Source organism: Pempheris klunzingeri, chromosome 24, assembly GCF_042242105.1.
Source record: "Pempheris klunzingeri isolate RE-2024b chromosome 24, fPemKlu1.hap1, whole genome shotgun sequence".
NCBI classification, from domain to species: domain Eukaryota; kingdom Metazoa; phylum Chordata; class Actinopteri; order Acropomatiformes; family Pempheridae; genus Pempheris; species Pempheris klunzingeri.
Window position 1 is genome coordinate 14,737,041 of NC_092035.1, and position 19,413 is coordinate 14,756,453.

Genomic DNA, 19,413 nt, shown 5'->3' on the forward strand with positions numbered 1-19,413 from the left:
CTCAATCTCATTGAGATATAAGCCCTTGAAATAACTCCAAATTTTCTTCTGACACATAATAGATGTAAATTTGGAATGTTTTTGATTCGTTATATCTTCTCAATGCTTGTATCTAAAGTAATGCAACTATCCCATCATGATGCACCCAGCTTCCTTTTGGTCCAGGAATCAGCTTCCTACATGTCATTCTCACTGAGATATGAGCCCTTGAAATTCTTCAAAATTCTCTTCTGAAACAATACAATAGATGTAAATTTGGAATGTCTTTGTTCTGTTACATCTCCTCCATGCTTGTATCTAGAGTGATCCTCATACTTGTGCAACTATCTGCAAGCTTCCACCTGGCCCAGGAATCAGCTTCCTACGTGTCATTTTTGCTGAGATATAAGCCCTTGAAATACTTCAAAATTCTCTACTGCTTTCGTGTACTGCTCCACGTCCTGACCTGAAGCAATACACGACAGCAGTCTTGGATTGCAAAAAGTTCTGCAAGGACATAACCACTGTGGACAGGAGCATCAGGGTTTACCCCAAGGAAAAACCCTGGATGACAAATCAGGTGCAGAGCCTGCTCAGGGAGAGGGACACTGCCTTCGGGTGTGCTGACAGCGAGCTGTACAGCACTGCCAGAGCCGTCCTGAAGAGGGGAATGAGAGAGGAAAAGGCATCACATAAATGGAGAATAGAGGACTGCTTCAAGAGCAGGGTGGGTGCCTCGGCCTGCAGCTGAAGGAGCTGCTGAGTCAGTCCTCCTCTCACCCACCTCCTGTATGGAGTCCAGGGAGCAGTCCAGGAGAGAAGCGGCCCTCCTGACCAGTCTGTTGAGTCTCTTTTTGTGCAATGTGTTCACTGTCCCTCTCCGTGCTCCCTCCTCCCCAGCAGACCACTGCATAGAGGACTGCAGACGCCACCACAGTGTCATAAATCTTACAGAATGTACACAGCTGTATAGTTTACATTTACAAAGTGAGCTACAGCTTATGATAGTGATAAGACAGTGATAGTCTCTGCCGTTAGGAGGTGCTGGGTGCTGCAGTGTTGTGCAGGTTGGGTGCCTCAGCCTACTGCTGAAGGAGCTGCTGAGTCCTCCTCTCACCCACCTCCCGTATGGAGTCCAGGGAGCAGTCCAGGAGAGAGGTCTTGACCTGCTCTTTATGTAAAGCTTCTTGAGATAGCGCTGTTATGAATTGGTGCTTTATAAATAAAGAAAACAATGAGCTACAGATGTCGTTCTGACATATGTGATAAAGCTCTTTGAGAGCTTTCGGGAACACTTGGCCCTGCGTCCCTAACCCTTTACGTTGTCACGTTATGGCCGTTTAGCTTAGAAAGGTCAAAAAGGTCAAAAAGTCAAGCTCGCCACACAAGTCTTTTTGGGCCCTGTTCGGTCATAGAGCCAGCTAGAGACTGGCAACCACTTCTGGCTCAAAGCTGGCATTCCCCCCATGGCCAGTGGTCATTTTTGTGTCAGTGGACCCACAAGAACCACCCCCAAAAGCCCACACTAAATATTCTGGAAGCGTTTTCTATGAGCCCCAATTAGAAAGTGGAATTTTACAATGTGTGTTATATCTCCTCAATGCTTGTACCTAGAGTGATGCAACTACCTCATTGTGATGCACCTATCTGCAAGCTTCCACCTGGTCCAGGAATCAGCTTCCTACATGTCATTTTCACTGAGATATAAGCCCTTGAAATTCTTCAAAATTCTCTTGACACAATACAATAGATGTGAATCTGGAATGTCTTTGATCTGTTATATCTCCTCAATGCTTGTATCTAGGGTGATGCAACTACCTCTCCTTGATGCAGCGGTCTGCAAGCTTCCATTCATTCCAACAGTCAGCCTCCTATCTCCCACTCTCTTTGAAATCTCAACCTTTGAAGTATTTCCAAATTCTCATCCATTACACACCCACCAGATGAGAATTGTGATTGTTGTGGTTCCATTATAAGTCATTATTGCTCATGTATAGAGTGACTCACAAGCATTGGGACATTCCTGGAACAGTTCACATTATTCTTATTGACTATATGTGCATTTCAAAATCTTTTGAACCGCATTTGTCTCAAAATGAAATACATAAATAAAAAACCTTTTCTGTGCCAAAAGAAATATTGAAAAAATCTTTTTTGTTGCTAAGCTGTCAACAAATGTGTGACAGCAAATATGGCCTTTGAATAAACATACTACCAAAACAGAAAATTTTCTAACTCAACAGTGACCAAACATGACTGTCGTATGTATGTAATGTTGTATGGAAGACCTGGTCTGACAGCAGAACTGTGCAACTTGTGCAGTACCCAAAATTTGTGTATGCTGAACAGTCAATTTTCCTTAAAAACCTGTTTCCCCTTCCACAAAAAAGAAAGTCTTCATGGATCTCATTTTTTCATGTGTACGGTCATTCACGGGCTTCATTGTCGCATACACATGGTTCACCTCAGGCTTTTTTTCATCTTGCTTCCTCGCCATGTTGACCTTCACTTTGTCCTGTACAAAAATAGACAACATGACTGAGTAAATCGATTTTTACAGTTGCTCCATTTGTTCAATTACATGTACTGACTTCCATGTTCACAATTATTGACACACATCCAAATTCACCTACATTAAAGCCACCTATAGAAGTCATCTTTCAGGGTTTGTATTACATCAAAAACACAAAATCAAATTTTTCATTGTGCAGTCATTAGATATTACACACCTCTTTTATGTACTGGACATTTTTTGGCACAATCTGGTGACTCTCCTTAGACAGCCGTTTGTGGGGAGGCAGTTCAGATCTTATTGCCTAAATCCTCCCGATTTTTTCTGTTGTGACAGAGGACAATGACAATGGCAGTGATGATGAGGGCCATGAGCGGAACGACTATGGCTGCTGCTACTGCTGCTCGAATGTTGACATCAACTGCTGGGTTGAACTGGAGTATTAACGGACATGTCTCGAAACCCACAAGGTTTTGAGCTGCACAGACATACGTCCCTGAGACAGATTCTCCAGTGATTGCTAAGTGCAGCTCACCTTGCACAGAATCAACAATGGCACCACGGGGGATCCTCTTGTCTCCGCTTTCCTTGGACCATTTGTACCACATGGGGAGGCTGCCTTTTGTGCTCTTACATCTGAGCACCACCTTGTGATTCACCTCAAACAAACCTTCCAGGTAACATTCAGGTCTAGTTGGCCTCTCCATCACATCCAGGCGAATGATGATGAAGTTGATTCCGGGAACTTTCCGAACCTTGCATTGGTAGGTGTTTGCGTCTGTTGGTTTCAAATCGGTAATGCTTATTGAAGCATTGCCACTTGCAGGATCAGAAGACACAAACTGTACTCTGCCTCTGAATGGATCATCACCATCATATATGTGACCTCCAGCATACCAGATGACTAGTGTCTCGTTTTCACCAAAATCTGAAGGCTTCATGCTCCATGCAATATCCAGCACTCCAAGGTCCTCAGGACCAAGGAGAAAGTGACAGTTGAGGGTCACACTCTCTCCCACTGCCACATATGTAGGTGACACTGACTTTGAGACTATCTTCAATCCATAAGTGACAGGCAAAAATGAGACAAGAAGGAAGAAATACCACAGCTCAAGCCTGGTGATGAGGAGTCTTCGATGACGCCTTTTCAACGTCCTTTTCAAAAATCTTCTGGAGATGGGCATCCTTTTTGAAATTTTGACTAATAAATAAAGGAAAAGAAAAACAATGTTAAAATTTAGCTTTGAATAGCTTTAATTGTGGATTTTTGTAAATATTTTTAGATGAAAATATGGAAGCTGACCTCATTGTGATCCTGTTTCAATCTATTATACTAGCACATTAGCATGCTAATTAGCGAAATCAAAGGTGCCTATTAAAAAGTTAGATTTAAACAAAATACTTTTTTTTTGTAACACTTTTTATTAGTTTTTCCATTTTTTCCACAACAACAGAACTTAAACAGTCTGAGAACCATGAAACAAATATAATATATATATATATATATATACACACACACATACATACACATACACACACATATACATATAAAAATAATAATAAATAAATAAATAAAAAGAAAAAAAGGGGGTTACGCAAGTAGACAAAACTAGAAAAAGGCAAAATTGAATCTGTTGTGTTACACAGGATAAATAATTATATAATACATAATGGCGATTGCTAAAGGTTCCAGTGCCAGCGCAAAAATTAATGGGCTTAGGGGACAGCCCTGTCTTGTACCTCTAAAGAGTGAAAAAGGTGTAGACCTCCTTCCATTTGTTAAGACTGAAGCCCTGGGACAATGATACAGCAATTTGACCCAATTTACGCAGCGAACGTGGAGATCAAAACAATATGGCGGTCACTGACCTATGACCTCTGTGATTCTAAAATTTCATAAGTTGCCAAACTAACTTTGTCTGACATATGTGATAGGGTTTAGCACAAAGTACTCTGAGTCAAATTTTAGGTGCACTGACCCCACCCTACCTGTGGTTAGCGCCTCATTTGTCACTTCCGCATTACAACCTGTGAGCGCACCCATATTCCATAAATCCATTCCTTTACATTTTAATGTCTCTGATTTAGGAGGCATTGTAACTTTACAGGAAAAAAGGTGTGTGAGTTTCTGAACAATAAAGCAACTGTCAACAAATGTAATGTAATATGGGATGCAAATGAAAAAACAAAACAAAAGATATTCCTTTTTTTATTTGTAAGACTATGTTTATAAAATTAATAGAAAAAATGTCATAAATAAAATAAAGTGCCGGCATACATTAGAAATAAATGTATTTTCTTCATCTTGCTGTGATTTTTCTTTCCTACTCCAAATTATGTTCTGTCAAATATCATGTTTAAATAGGAAAAATAAACAAACAAACAAAGGGTTAGGGTAAACAAAAAAAACATGATGGGTACATCTAACATGTTGATCAGCATCACTGAACCTCTCAAACCTAAGTAAACGTGACCCAAAAAGTCTTAGGACTTAGGACCTTTGACTGAGGATTCTCGCATGCATTTGGGTGTCTACTGTATGGGAATTAGGGGGGCTGGCACTGACCCTGGAGCCTGCTCTGCAGGGGGTGCCTGCACACTTCCTGTGGCCATCGTGGTCAGGGGTTCAGGCTCACGTCCTGGCTCCTCTTCAACTGTGGGTGCTGGCACTGACCCTGGAGCCTGCTCTGCAGGGGGTGCCTGCACACTTCCTGTGGTCATCGTAGTCAGGGGCTCAGACTCACATCTTGGCTCCTCTTCAACTGTGGGTGCTGCCATGCACATGACGCTCTGCTCAGCCTGGGGTGCTGGTTGAGCTGATGGCTCATCAAGGGGTGAATTCTTACACTCTTTGCTCTGCTTGTGCAGGGGCTCAGTTGCATTCATTTTGTTCTGAAAATAATCTGCATGAAGCCTGCTCTGCAGGGGGTGCCTGCACACTTCCTGTGGTCATTGTAGTCAGGGGCTCAGACTCATATCTTGGCTCCTCTTCAACTGTGGGTGCTGGCACAGTTGCATTCATTTTGTACAGAAAATAATGTTCAACAGGTTGTCTCAACCTGTCGTCCACCACAGAGCACTTAGTGTGTAAACAGTTTGTGGCGGCTTACTCTTTCGGACTTCAGACTGCCTTGATTTATGCGAGAAAGTCAATCTCCTCTTTGCCGTGGAAGTTCCAGCTGATGGGAGCTCGTTCTCTGATGATGAGGAAGCCTCACGCTTGCCAGTCTCTCCACATCCCCGTTGTAACCTTCCACGTCTCTTGTTCATGATCCTTACCTCCTCCGAAGATGACGATGAGCTTGACTCAGGTCCATCATCATATACAGGTTCCTCACCAGCAGAGCTTGTGTCCGGTGTCTCTATGGAGGCCGCCTCCTCATCAGAACTGATTTGTTCCTCTTGGGAGGGCTTTGCAGCAGCAATCTTCAGGGCCTTCATTCGCAGTCTTCTTGTTTTATAGGCTGTCTCTTTATCTGGTAAAGAGACATAAAACTTCTCTGCAGTGCTGGGATCGTGGCACATAGATTTTGCCACCTGCTTTCTCGCCTTCTCTGAGAGGTGTTGTTGGCCTGAAAACCAAAATAAAGACATTGTAAAAAAAAAAAAGTCATATCAAAGCAGTCCTTTTTGCCACTGTGTCTAAACAATTTTAGTCAATGCTCTGAAAAAACGTATGACAGTCACTCATCACCCCCTAAATTGTGTGCGCACCAAATTTTACCGAGCTGCAAACATTCATGTTCATTCAAGAACCCAAATGGCCTGAACCCCCAGAGCAAGCCCTAAGGTGACAGTGGCAAGAAAAAAACTCCCTTTTGACAGGAATAAACCTTTTTTCAATATTTCCATATTGCTAATGCTAATTTATTAGTCACACTCCTATTGTAAGTGCTATAGTCACTGTTAGCATGTTGGTTGCTGATTGTGTTGTCTCTGTCTCTCTGTTTGTCTCTCTCTGTCTCCCTCTCTCTCTCACTCTGTCCAATCCGGACATGGACCCTGACAGAAGCCGCCCACATTGAGCCTGGGTCTGTTCGAGGTTTCTTTCCTTGCCACTGTTGCTCAATATAATATCTGATGCTGCTCATGTGGGAATCCTTGAATCCTTCATTTTGAATTCCTGAATTGTTGGGTTTCTCTCTAATTAAAGAGTTTGGTCTAGGCCTGCTCTTTATGTAAAGCGTCTTGAGATAACGCTGTTATGAATTGGCGCTCTATAAATAAAGACTGATTGATTGATTGAACTCCAGTACCCAACTATTCCAACTTTGAAATTCTAATCAATGACCACGTTACAACTTACAAATTCTATTCTACAGCCAGATTCCAACCTAAATCTAGTTCTTACCTGAGCAGAGACACTACTCCGGATCTTGTTAAACGTTATGGTACTAGGCATCCCAGAGTCCCCCCAAGCCAGATTCAGGAAGTTAGAGGGCTTCACAATCTGCTTGCCAAGTACTGTGTGGAACACATAATTGCTCCCTTGACGACAGCACTTGCCATCACTCAGGTGTTGAAGCCACCCAAACTCCTTCTTATTAAGGCTGAGTGCAGCATGACCAAATGACCGCACAGTTTTGTGTTCATCCACCTTGGGAAATAAAATGCAGAAAATTAGCACATAACAGTGGATAGGTGGACTTCTATTGAGAATTCTGTAAATTCTGGACTGTAAAACCAGGGACAACAAAACAATAGACCTTCTGTATGCTAATGTTAAGGACGCATACAGCGCCACAGCTCTACCTCCACTTGGCAGAGCTGACCATAACATACTGCATTTAAAGCCACGCTACATTCCTGCAGTCCAGCGGCAACCTGTGACCACCAGAACTGTTTGGCGGTGGTCACAGGAAGCAGAAGAGACTCTCCAGGGATGTTTTGAGGTGACCAACTGGGATGTTCTCTGTGACGCGCAGGGGGAGGACATTGAAGGACTCACAGACTGCATCACAGAGTAGACTTAGACTTAGACTTCTTTATTTTATCCCCCATAGGGGGAAATTTTCTTGTTACAGCAGCAACAATATAAACAGGGAGAGTGAAAGAAACAAAGCAATAGAAAAGACAAAAAATAGCAAATATAAATATAAATATAAATATATGGATTGTGATGAAATGAAATAAATATTTACACCATAGGATATTTACACTTTAGACAGGAATGGAATGACATGGATGGTAGGCAGTATATTAACATCAGCCAGTGATGCTAGTGTTATAGAGTCTGATGGCTGATGGGAGAAATGACCTGCGGTAGCGTTCCTTCTTGCAGGGTGGGTGCCTCAGCCTGCTGCTGAAAGAGCTGCTGAGGGCCCCCACAGTCTCATGCAGGGGGTGAGTACATCAACTTCTGCACAAATAACATCATCCCCACTAAGACTGTGCGCTGTTACCCGAACAACAAAGCAAGGACATCAAGGCAACACTGAACAGGAAGAAGGCTGCATTCAGGAGTGGAGACAAAGAGGAGCTGAAGAGGGTGCAGAGTGAACTGAAGGTGAAGATCTCAGAGGGGAAGGACTGTTACAGGAAGAAGCTGGAGAACAAGCTCCAGCAAAACAACATGAGGGAGGTGTGGAGTGGGTTGAGAACCATCACTGGTCATGGTAAGAAGGATGACCAGAGGATGGAAGGAGACCTACAGGAGGCCAATCAGCTAAACCTGTTTTTCAACAGGTTTGACAATGCAGCCTCTGCCCACCCTCCCCCCAGCTCCTCTCATGACGCTTCCCCCACTGCTCACTCAATTCACACCTCCTCGACCATCCTCCTCCCCCCGATTTTCCAGCACATCTTCACCTTGAGCCTGAGCCAGATGGTTGTCCCCGACCGTTGGAAAACTTCATGCCTGGTTCCTGTGCCCAAGAAGAAGCATCCCAACATGCACAGTGACTACAGACCAGTGGCCCTGACGTCACATGTCATGAAGTCACTGGAGAGGCTCGTCCTGAAGCACCTCCGCACAGTCGTCAGACCATCGCTGGACCCCCTGCAGTTTGCGTACCAGCCCCATATTGGAGTGGAGGATGCCATCATCTACCCGCTGCACAGAGTTTATTCTCACCTGGAGGAGCAGCACTGTGAGAGTCATGTTCTTTGACTTCTCCAGTGCGTTCAAAACCATCCGACCTACTCTCCTTGGCAACAAACTTTTGGACATGCAGGTGGATGCTCCACTGGTGGCCTGGATTACCAACTACCTCATAGGCCGCCCACAGTATGTGAGGCTGCGGGACATCACGTCGGACACCATTGTGAGCAGCACGGGGGCGCCTCAGGGGACGGTCCTGTCTCCCTTCCTGTTCACACTCTACACCTCAGACTTCAGGTTCCGCTCACAGTCCTGCCACCTGCAGAAGTTCTCAGACGACTCTGCCATCGTGGGCTGTATCAGCAGGGACCAGGAGGCTGAGTACAGGAGTGTGGTGGACAGGTTCGTGGAGTCGTGTGGACTGAACCATCTACAGCTCAACGTCACCAAGACAAAGGAGCTGGTGGTGGACTTCAGGAAGCAGAGGACCTGTCCAAACCCCATCACCATCAACGGATTAGAGGTGGACATCGTGGAGGACTACAAGTACCTCGGTGTCCACATAGACAATAAACTGGACTGGTCTAGAAACACCCACGCCGTCTACAAGAATGGTCAGAGCCGACTGTACTTCCTCAGGAGGCTCAGATCTTTCAATGTCTGCAGAACCATGATGCAGATGTTCTATCATTCTGTGGTAGCCAGCGTCACCTTCTACGCTGTAGTGTGCTGGGGCAGCAGACTGAAGACAGCTGACGCCAACAGACTCAACAAGCTCATCAGGAGAGCTGGTTCTGTCCTGGGAGTCGAGTTGGAGTCTGTGGTGGAGGTGTCTGAGAGGAGGATGCTGAAGAAGCTGCTCAGCATCATGGACAACACCTCCCACCCCCTGCACGCCACACTGAGAGCACCTTCAGTCGTTGACTCAGACCACCAAGGTGCACCACAGAACGCCACAGGAGGTCTTTCCTACCTGTGGCTATTAGACTGTATAACGCCTCCTCCACCAGCAGGAGGGACACGTAACGGACTCATTCAGCAGAATCATGTGCAATAACCGTGAAGGTCATTCCCTTTCACTTTGTCTCCCGTTTTGCAGTTTGCACTTTGCACATATCTTATTTAATTGTTAAAGTCTATTCTGTATAGTTTCACTTACTTTGCACACTTCACCTCACACACTGTGACACTTCTCACAAATTTGTACTTTTCAATCTGTACTTTTTGTTTTAAAAAGGGACAGACTATTTAATTTAATTGTATTTTATTGTGTCTAAGTTTCTGTTCAATTTTTGTATTTTAATATTTTGTATTGTTGTGACGACCTCTGTACCGCACTCTGGCACAACAATTTCCTCCGGGATAAATAAAGTCGGTCTTATTCTTATTCTTATTCTTAATTCAGCTGATTTAAGACACGGGTCAAAGCTGACCCGTTAACATAAGAGATGGTAACAGAAAGCTAGCACAAGAGGAAGGTTAATTCAACAAATTAACTGTTTATCACATGGTCCCTCCCCCTTAAAAAGACTAACCAGAACTTGGAATTTGTTTCCATGATCCCATCTCTCACAGTTGACCACACTTTCCTTCATCATGTTTGTGAGTACCACGGATCTGTGTCCAGTAATGATGCACAGATAGCACATGATGTACCCCGTGATCAAGGCATGATTGTTGTCAGGAGCTCCATTGCGGCCAAAACATTCTACAAAACATAGTAAGATATGCATAAAAAAAATACAGCTTGTTAAGAATGAAAGCTTGCAAAGAAGGAATACAATGTGAAGTCTAGGGCTGCACAGTGGCTTGGTGGTTGGCACTTTCACCTTGCAGCTAGAAGATCCCTGGTTCGCGTCCCGGCCTTCCTGGGATCTTTCTGCATGGAGTTTGCATATTCTTCCTATGCATGCGTGGGTTTTCTCCGGGTACTCCGGCTTCCTCACACCAAAAACATGCTCAGATTAATTGGTAACTCTAATAGGTGTGAATGCGAGAGTGACTGTCTGTATATGTAGCCCTGCGATAGACTGGCGACCTGTCCAGGGTGTCCCCTGCCTTCGCTTTAAGTCAGCTGGGATAGGCTCAAGCCCCCCCGCGACCCTAATGAGGATTACGCGGTGTATAGATGATGGATCGATGAATGATTAAGTCTACTTACCAAACAGTTCAGGAATTTTTTTCCTGGCAATCACCAAGAATTGGCTTTCCTGGTCTGCATCAAGCTGATTTTCTGTAAAAACAGTGTGATGGGCACCACGCATTTATGAGGTTCCAAGTTGCAGTTTATTAAGATGACAACATATATACAGCACACAAAATAATAATTTTTTTGAAAGAACGCAATATCAAGGATAACAGATGGTGACAACATCTACCTGTCTTTTTCCGCAACACTTTCTGCTGGTGGACGACAACTCTTCTTTGGACCTCAGCCTGAATCCTCTTCATTTCATATTGAATGTTCTTCAAGTTCTTTGGGTTTCAGCTTACTCGCACTCAGAAATGAGTTTTCAATGTCTGCAGAACATGACGACGTCGGTCAACACGTTTTTCACTGACGTGGGTGCATATCCCTTCTGAAAAAGGTATTTATTTATTTATTTATTTAACAGGGACGGTACACATTAGTGAACATTTCTGTAAATGTGCCAGTATTAGCGTAAGGAAGCTATTTTTCAACTGTTGTCCCTGGGCAAGGTGTAAAATGCCAGCAGTCCATTTTTACAGTGGGGGGAAAGTGGGGAGGAAAACAGGAGGAGAGAGAGAGGGGAGGAGAAAAAACATGCGACACCAGACTGTACTCGTGGAGTGCAGTGTGGGACCGGTAAAAAAAACCCTCAGCACAAATTTTTAGCACATCACATGACAATAACAACATTGCAACAGGGGAGGGGAAAAGGGGAGTGGAGATATTCCAGCACCGCAGGAGGCAGGCTGCTGGCTACAGCCCCGATAGGCGAACCCTTGGACCACGCCCCTCGTACTGGAGGGGTGGAAGCTGGCGAAGGCGTTGGATGTAGGGCAGGAGTAAGTCCTGATGTGTTGCTCATCAGTTCCCAAAACCCGCCTCAGTTCATTCGCGGTTGTCGGCGATAACATGGTGGTTGCCATGGAGATGTCCCTGGTCTGGTTCCAGACAAGTCAACAAGCATCAGGTGGATGGGGGTGGCATGGGGAAGAGCGTCCCAGCTGCAGTGAACTCAGAGGGGAGATTATTCCAGTAGTGACCTTGGCCAAGGCCACTGCTTAGGGGAGGCCAATTCAGATTAGATTATTTGGGTTAGAGCGAGACAGCCATATTCAATAGACTTGGCTTACTCTATTGTCCATTCTGGTCACTCAATCGATCCAATCCTTTTTGCAGAGCCGAAAGCTTCTCCAAGATGTTATCCGTGTGGTTGAGGACCGCGGCCTGAGCCCTGCCTAAATCCTCAATCATGGCCGGCAGCGGAGTAGGGCCCTTGACTGCTGCCACCGTCTTCCAGTTTTGACGATACATCAGTGCAATGCATAATCCAATCAGCAGAACACCTATTATCATGGTTCCAAGTGTAAATATCCCATAGTGTAAATATTTATTTCATCACAGCCATATATTTATATTTATATTTATTTGCTATTGCTATTTTTTCTTCTACTATTGCTTCTTTTCACTCTCCCTGTTCAATTGTTGCTGCTGTAACATGAAAATTTCCCCCTATGGGGGATCAAATAAAGAAAAGTCAAAGTCAAACAGATAAACATCTTCCACGACCTCAATGGATAGTTCCGCCAGGCACATGGTCCTCCACTTATCCCACGAGTCGACCATGTAGCCAGCTGGAAATGTTCCTTGAGGGCATGCCGGTTCCCCAGGCACCACTCTTCTGGTGCTGAAAATTTTATTAACTGCATGGAGAGACCAGTTCACTAATTCCATGGTTAAGGTTTAGAGTTTTAGAGAACAGTGCAGAGAGAGGCTCCTAGTCAAGACAAGACTGAGAGCAGAGCAGGAAAAGATAAGGGAAGGAGAGAGAGGGGAGAGTGCGACCGCCTTCGTCAAGAGCCAAGGAAGAAGAGGTAGGTTGGCCAGCTATGGAAAAAGGTACACAGTTACAAGTTACTTGATCTTCCACCACAAAATATCTCAATCCATACTGCAACATCCAAATTTTCACCTACTTTGAAACATAATAGATTACAAAGTGAAAGCTATAGATAAGAATATGTCATTTGTGCCAAGATATCTATGATAATTAGCATATTTTAGGTCAAGAAAAATATTACTCATGCACGCAACTTGTCCATTTGGTTGAGGAACCTTAGGTCATGTGAGATGGAACTGGATGGGAGGCCAGCAGCCATGTAAAGGCAAAAGCGACGAGCATGGCATGAGGACTGCCTTGCATTTTCCATGTCCTTCCTTCCAGTCCGTGGGCCCAAGTGAAACTTTTCAGTCTGGAACAATCTTTTCTGCAATAAAAAGCTTTAAACATTAGTTGTACAATCCAAATACAAAAACAAAGGTGAAACAAATTTACTGTAACTGTCAAAATTCTCTCAGAAACTTCTAGTTGAAAGGAAAGGAAACCTTACCTCACATATGTCAAACTCAAGGCCTGCAATACAATTATATACGGCCCGCGAGATAATTTCATGTGACTATTAAGAATGACCTGTGCAGCAGCCCCTCCTCCCGATCAATGCCTCGCTCAGCACTGTTATAGCGACACTTATGGCGCGTTTCCACTAGTACCTACTCAGCTCTACTAGGCGTAGGTATGGAGTAGGTACTAGTGGAAACGCACCATTAAGCTAGCCCCCCCAAAATAAATGGCTAAACGAAAAGTGGACTTTGAAAACAGAGACTTTGAAAACAGAGACTTTCAAAGCAGGTGGGGGGCAGAATTTTACCTGTTTGTCGATATCGGAGGAAAACCTGTGTGTCTTGTTTGTGGAGCTGATGTGGCTATAATTAAAGAATATAAATATAAGACGACACTACAGCAGGAGAAGTACAAAAAAAGAAAACAGTTATTTAAAATTCTATTTATTTTATTGAGGAAAAGTTGTTGAAGTTTGGCTGTTTAAATTCATATTTCTGGATAAAATATATATATATATATTATATTATATTATATACTATAATAAAAGAGTCACTATTAGAGTCTTCACTAAATGTTGAGCCTGTTTGGCCCGCGACTTAGACCGTGTTTTAAATTTTGGCCCTTTCTTTGATTGAGTTTGACACCCCTGCCTTACCTAATAAAGGACCGCACTTCTTTTCTTTCCCTAAATGTTCCCCTTTTTGAACCGATAGAGGTGGTTTACGTGGTGTGCTGTTTGGTGTCTGTGGCTGCATTGTCATCATTCGGTCCACCTTTTGCTCCAGCAGCTGTAACCTGGTTTCAACCTGCTCCCAGCGGGAGTTGCATGAGCACACCTTTGACATCGAGCCAATCACATTTTCACTCTGGCCACTCAAGTGTCCCGGAAGGTTGGATGAAGGTAGGTCACTCTCACAGGATGCAGGATTCATGGATGAAGGAAGTTGATACGAAGAAAGGGAAGAGGGGGTTTGGGTCCCAGAAACACTGGTTGAAGGAAGTGGCTGGATAGGCTCCAGCTCCCCCGCAACCCTTACGGATAAGCGTATAGAAAATGAGATGAGATGAGACAATGTTAGGTTTGGGTTAGTGTATAAATATACACATTTCCTAATCTCACCGTGCATTCCCATATTTCATTAGAAGTTGAAACTCCTGTTTGTTTGGAATTGTGTGACACGCTATTAGGTGTTGCTTCAAGTTGGCGAAGTTTCCGAAACACAATCCACACAGTTTCTTCCTCTGTGGACAAATAAAAGTGACGCACCAAATTGAGGCTCTGTGTCTTCAGCATACTAATGTAAAGTAACACCATGTTTTTATCTACTTACCATCTTTTCAACAACTCTTCCAGATGAATGCTGAAACAACTTACAAGCTATGAAGAAAAGCAAGCACAATGAATGTTTTTCACGTTTTGATCAGAACAAGCACTAAATGGTTTGCATTTGTATAGCACCTTTCTAGTTATTTGAACTACTTAAAGCGCTTTACATGACATCCTCATTCACCCATTCACACATCATTCATACAGGAGGAATGTAATTTGGAGGAGACTTTTCTTTCATGCTTCAGGAGTGTCTTGCCCAAGGACACTTCGACATGTTGACCCATAGGAGCTGGGGATCGAACCCCCGCCCTTCTGATTGAGGGACGACCCAGTCTACCACTGAGCCACAGCCGCCCCAGTACAGTCAAGCAACGCTTTGCCTCTTTAATGACAATATCTTCCACATGCTAACCTGCTGATTGTTTATTAACATGATTTGGCATCGTCTCTGATCATTTAACAGCAATCTTGTCCTAACATACTTCTTTAACTTTTTTTTCACAGCACATGTCCAACAGATTGATTCTTTCACTTCCTCACTTTTAATTTATCATTAGTTTTGAAAATCTTTCCCTCGTGCTTCTGTTACCTTCACACTTAAGGCTCTCCTGTCGTCCTCCCGGACTCTTCTGGGCTGTGAACACTCTTCTTTTTGACTCTGCTGTCAGAGCCGGTCCAGAAGTTGGCTTTACCACCTCATTTCTTTCCCTGTCTTCAGAGGTCTTTTCTGCTCCTACACCTTGCGGCACTGATGACCTATTTTGGTTAACTGTGAGGTATTGTTCTCTCTCAGCTCTCATGGACCTTTCCTCTCCTGCCTCAGCAGTTGCATTTTGAGGTGTGTCAGTGATGCAAGGTTCAGTGCTGCTGTACTTGTTGCTTTGACTTTCTGAGATTGCATCCTCAGACTTCTCATTTGCTATTGTGTTGCAGGTTAGGCCTGCACCACTCTTCTCTCTGTGATGACAAATATATCTCTTTTTCAGGTGATAGTTTTGGCTCACAGTGTCCTTTGTTGTTTCCGAGTCATGCTGCTTCCCCTGGTGTTTGAAGTGACCCTTTCCATTACTCTCACAGGTGCAACATTCACACATTTCATTTCCATCCCCAAAAAAGCTATCACCATAGTAATATGTCAACTCCTCCCCAGGTGAGATTGGTCGTGTGGCGAGCGGAGGGTCAGGAAAATAAAGAAATAGTCGTTCTTACTCTATTTAACAAATCAAGTTGCCAGACAACGCCACTTTGGGATCTCAGCCCAAAGAACTGAATGATGCACCTTTAAAGGCGCACAGGTCCGTTCACTCAAATAGCAAGTGTTCCAATCTCAAACAAAATAAGTTTTATGAACAGAATTTGATTAAAATGATATAAAAACACACCATTCACACGGGGATTAAACTAAGGGACTAAATTAAAGCTGAGGATACCGGTGCACGAGTTGATGGAGCGGTGAATCCCAACAAAAACAAAAAAAAGAGAAGACACCCAGCTGTGACAGTCACACACACACACGTGAAGGATACCCGAATCCCAGGGAGCACAGCACACAAAAGGGGATCCCACCACCAGACCACCGGACCTCAGCAACTAAAACAAAAGGAACACACACACACACACACACACACACAGGTTAGTGGGGTTACAATAATCCAACAGAACAAACAATATACAAAAACTTGGAAACAAATAAATGGCAGCAGAAATCAATTAAACTAAACAAAACTACCAGTTGCCAAATATAAATTACTCAAAATACAAAGAAAAATAAACAAGGTAAGAAACAAGAAAAACTCTGCCCAAATGAAATATCTAAACAAATAAATCTAAATACAAAAATAATCAATACAACAAATCAAGACAACGGAGCAGGGCAATGAAAACAAAAATGCAACCCACACTCCCAACAAACAGACTTTAAAAAGGGCTCCAATCAAGCCAGTCAATTAATAACAGTCAGCACACCAGAGTACCACGCAATACTTGCGAGTGATGTAAGCCAGGGGAAAAGCAATTGTCTTAAGAAGGCAGGTCCACAGCTGGTGAAGTAGAACCTCTCCACCAGACGGATGATGGAAATCGACGCGTTATAGCGGACACGCCGAGGAAACTCACTGACGCCGATCTCCACAAAGCAGCAGCGATCCACACAACGCAGCAACGATCCACACAACGCAGCAGCAATCCACACAACGCAGCAGCGATCCACACAAAGCAGGTCCCCACAAAGCAGGTCCCAACAAAGCAGGTCCCAATAAAGCAGCAGCAATCCCCAGCTACGAGCAGCGCCAACTGTGTAGTCAGCTGCTGACGCCACACACCTGACCGCAAAAATCACCGTGCCGACAGTGAGCAGGGTACACGATCCATAAAAACTCCGGGGCACTCGAACCAAGGGCCCTGCAGTACAACACAGCAATTAATAATAACCCACAGGCCTACACAGAAGGTGAGCAGACTAGCCGCCTTACCTGCCCGATATGAGCGTGGTCGAGCCGGCAGTGACGTAATCCACCCCTTAAATAGCCATGGCGCCATCAGTGGTTGGCTATGGTGCTGCCAATTGGCACCGTCAGAGTAGAATAATGGCAGCACAATTTCTATGCTGCTACAGTCGAATCACTTCAATATAAGCAATATTCTTCTCACCAGGATGGAGCTTGCAGTTTGGGTTGCAGTCATGGTTAATAAAAACTGCAGGCCCAAGGAACAGCTGACTGCAGCGTTGGCGTTTGGAATACATCACACTGAAGTCATTGACACCTGCCCTCAGCATCTGGCTGTCAGCGGGACTCAAGTTTGCTGTGCAGGCCAGCAAGAACTCCAGATGCTGTCCTGCAAACCAGTGCTTTGTTGAAGTTACCTTTGCTCCATTGATCTTTAAAGAGTACCTGTCACAGGACTCTATCTTGACACCGTCCAACGCGAAGGCACTGAGATAGCAATACACATGTTGCCGTAGTAGCTCCTGACGATGGCCAGAGATTGAAAGTAGTTACCAGCCAGTTCGCCCACTGTCAGGGCCTCAAATGTTGCATTGAAATCACAAATAAGCTGAAATTGCATCAGGGTATTTTTGAGATGATCCCAACATGGTAACACTGGTGGAGGACTAATGTTCATTTTATGGGTGCTGAAGCCCAGCAGTGGGTCCAGCACCAAACCGGTGGCAAGGTCATCAGTCTCACATAGTTCCTTAACAATCAATCTGTTCCATCTGTCCATTGCGTCTTACCAATGGGAGGTACTAGGAGTCCGCGTGTCACTTATGGAATTTGTCTGGTTGTTGGTGATATTCAATACTGAATTACAGAGGCAGAAACATTGAACGATGACAAATTAGTCTGAAACGTATGTATTAGTAGTTATATTGTAACATTTTCTTGTCCAACACAAACTCAATTAAATTTGTGTTTTTCAACATTAAAAAGTGCATAAAAACACTGGTAATTGTGACATAGGGATGTTATACTGCAATAACACCAGTGGTGAAACAAGTTTCAATATGTTTTCTAGAAGAAAAATCATGAAATTACTCACCATGTGCTTCTTACTGCTGCTGCTGGTGAGTCACTTCCTACTTCCTGTTTACACAGGAAATACAGGTTTTCATCTATATGCAAGAGCTAATCTATAGATTGAATTCTGGAAGGTAATTACATTTCAGATTAAATCTAAATTTGTAAAAAAAAAAAAAAAAAAAAAAAAAACTCTACTTCCTGTATAGAAAGGAAATCCAGCTTTTCATCCATGTTCAATGGATGAAAAGTGCATAGAGGACTGCAGACACCACCACAGTGTCATAAATCTTACAGAATGTACACAGCTGTATAGTTTACATTTACAAAGTGAGCTATTGCACTGTCAGCCCGGATAAGTAGAGTTTACTTAAAAAATTTGAGGCAAGTGATTGCACTTAAATTATTTGATTATAGGTTTAACTTTAATGCTAAAAGTATTGGACTTAAATTATTAAGTAGAAAGGACTAAAAGACAAGTTATTTGTACTTGAAATGCTGAGTTGAATGGTTGGATAGTGGGGTTGATTTTACAACAGATTTAAAGGTAAACTGACTAATTTTCTTAATTGCAATCAGATTAATTCATCATTGATTAAACAACTTTTTTTAAGTTAATCAAACTCAAAATCCTATCTCTAACCAAAATAGTTATTTGTGTTAATAAAAAACATTTAATAAACACAAAATGCAGGGATTTAAATGAACAATTTTGTTTAACATTGCCAAATAAAAAGTAGCTATGTAGCAATAGGCCAAAAAAACATTACATGAAAAAGTTTTGTGGTGCTTGCTCTTGCACAGAGTAGAACAAAGCTTTTACAACCTCTGTAGATGTAAGATATCTCAATTTAAAACATTTTTGTATTTTGAACATCAGTTGCAACTCCTAATATTCTTAAGGAGAACAAGAAAGGAAGAACAGAGTTTAACCTCTGACAAGACAATGAACAATTATCTAAACAAATGCTTATAGTGCAAGATGTGGTAATGCTAGTGTTGTCCATCACATGAAAAGGACCCTCTGTCAACAGCATTAAAGGACGTACATTCTTTGTGCACCTTTTAAGGTCTTATGCTTGCTGCTCACCAGTCAGCATGAACTCTTTTATGAAAATAAAACATGTTTCTATTATATTGTTGAACTACAACATAGACATATAAATCTAGCTTGAACTAAAACTTGCACTTTACGTACACAATGAACACTCTGGTGCTATGATCAATCTTACAGGGCAAGTGCATTCTTTAGAGTCTGAAGTTTGTGTGGTAGCACACTTGACCCAGGTTTAGCATCACTTGCTGAATGAAGGTGAGTGTATTCTTCATACACTTTGGATACTCCAAATGGAGGGCATATGTTAGGCCAAACAAAACACACATCGCCTGAGGTAGGTTGATGAGGTCATCGATCACAAGGCTGCCCTCTATGATGACCCCTGCTC

At 43.3% G+C, this 19,413-nt stretch overlaps 2 pseudogenes; both read right to left on the bottom strand.

The window, feature by feature from the left end:
- Positions 1-2,781: 2,781 nt before the first annotated feature.
- LOC139223427 (coxsackievirus and adenovirus receptor homolog pseudogene) lies at positions 2,782-3,675 on the bottom strand (annotated as a pseudogene).
- Positions 3,676-14,032: 10,357 nt separating this feature from the next.
- On the bottom strand, positions 14,033-17,675 carry LOC139223428 (histone-lysine N-methyltransferase KMT5C-like; annotated as a pseudogene).
- Positions 17,676-19,413: the final 1,738 nt, after the last annotated feature.